The following is a 2,048-nucleotide window of genomic DNA, read 5'->3' as shown; positions in this document are numbered from 1 at the left end:
AACAAGTGTTGGAACGCTTGCCTATGTGTTGTGCACGCTGTTGATGCGTGACTTGCAAGGCTAGCTGCACATAATGCTGAATGATATGTATTCCTGCCCCCAAAAAGTACAAAAAAAGATGTCTTTACCCATTGTGAATTACCACAGCTTGTTATTACGTACCAAGAAATATAGAAAAAATACTACTGTAGTAGGTGGACTATAATTTATGTTATCGAAAAAAGACACAGAGTAGAATAGAATAGTAGATTATGGTTCAAAGTTTCTGAATTATAAGCGCTAATCTGGACATATCTTTCTCTTCTTGTCCTGTTTCAGTGAGGAAGTAAGCATGTACAGTCTTGCAAGGAAAGCTTTGTCCATCACGGACCACTAGAGCAAGAGATTACCACACCAGTACATATCTCTGGTCTGACTAAAAGGAATCAATGGATGGAACTAAAAAGTAGTAGAACGATTGGTAGGAGGGGCGAATCTTAAGGAAACTGATCTGTCAATTTGCAATTCCATTGAAGCCTACCTAATTTAACGATAACCATTAGCATTAATCTCCTTTCCACCTTTACAAAGTGTTAGGTGAGCATGACTTGCTGTTCCTATTAAGTGATGTTAGGAGTTAGGACCAATTGTGGACAGGGATACTTAAGCAACAGCTATGAATGTTGCTGGTCTACTTTTACATGTTTGATAAACCTAATGATATGAAGTTCTTGTTCGGCTAGAGTAGAGCATGGAAATATAATTAGCAAAAATCAATATGAAACAGCTTCTGCATGACAAACAGAAAATATTACTACCTGAAGTTATACAAAAAACATATTAAATATTTCTATTCAGTTGAACAACATGGAGACAGCTCAGCTGAACAGACCATATGCATTATGCCTCACCTAGACTAGATCAATTGTTTAAAAGATATAGTGCAAGTGAGATTATTGTAGCAGAGGCGGACAATCCTTTTGTTATGTAATTTCTAGCATTACACAATAGAAGATAAGGAAATTTGAATATAAAATTACACATAAGTTACATGTGGGACTGACTCCTAATAGCTGATACTGACCTGTTCTCTCCTGTCAATATAAGCCTGTAAAATTTCTTCAAGGTGATTAATAAATTTCTGCAAGGAAAAACATGTTAGCATATAGAACATTTCACACAATTCATATGGTAAAAGCAAGCACTATGAGAAAACATACAATGGCATTAGATGATAGGAGATCACTTTCCAATTCGCGTATGGGCAGAAAGAAAGGTAACGTGTGCTCAATCACAGTCATCTTTTCCAGGAATGACTTGCTTTCCAAAACACAATAAAATATTTCACAAGGCTCACCTACAAAATAGAATTCTTAATATTTGTACATAATTTCACCAGCAAAGAATGTCTCATAGTGTATGCCAATTCTCGCTCCATCCAAGCAATAGATAACCTATTAAAGAGAAGAAAATTAAGTTTCAATATGCTAAAAATAACTGACAACTCAAGGAAAAGTCCACAACACTGGTTTGACAGATAGATTGGTTGTGGAGGTAACCAGTATAAATGTTTTGGATCCAGCTTTGGTTTATAGTACGGGCAGGTAAGAACGACAGTGATTATTACTCAACTAATGTGCTAGGCAAGAGAGAGGATGAGTTATAGTAGATATTCAGAAGACAAGTACAAGCACAGAAACCAAGTTCACAAATCACAAGTATTGAATCACAGATCATAGATAAAAAAAATGAAGCATGAGATTAACCTGATCGATTCACTTTCAGTCAGCCCCAGTGGTTGGAGACATCAGACAGACAGGCACATAGAAGCCGGATCAATTCAAATGCTAGTATTATGCTAAGCAATCTCAGCACACGAACAGATGTTGCAACTAAACAAGCAAAGATTTCTGACATGAGCATGATGATTGCCAAGAAACATCACTAGTTGTTCTCTCCTCAACAAAATGGGATTGGATTACATCATCGCAAGAGCCGCATCACGACGAGATGAGATCCCATCGCCGCCTGGGGAAAGATCCTGGGATGGGCCTCAAATCGAATCCAAT

General features: G+C 37.2%; 1 long non-coding RNA gene across 1 annotated transcript; it reads right to left on the bottom strand.

The window, feature by feature from the left end:
- Positions 1 to 1,037: 1,037 nt before the first annotated feature.
- Positions 1,038 to 1,441, bottom strand: LOC111256234. Its single transcript, XR_002676246.1, has 3 exons — positions 1,376 to 1,441; positions 1,200 to 1,336; positions 1,038 to 1,120 (listed from the first exon to the last, which is right to left on the bottom strand). It is a non-coding gene; the product is annotated as an uncharacterized LOC111256234 (long non-coding RNA).
- Between the last annotated feature and the right edge of the window lie 607 nt (positions 1,442 to 2,048).

The sequence above is a fragment of the Setaria italica genome, chromosome I (genome assembly GCF_000263155.2).
Source record: "Setaria italica strain Yugu1 chromosome I, Setaria_italica_v2.0, whole genome shotgun sequence".
In the NCBI taxonomy this organism is placed as follows: Eukaryota; Viridiplantae; Streptophyta; class Magnoliopsida; order Poales; family Poaceae; genus Setaria; species Setaria italica.
Note: the sequence above shows the minus strand (reverse complement) of the source record. Positions and strands in the feature narration are given on the sequence as shown.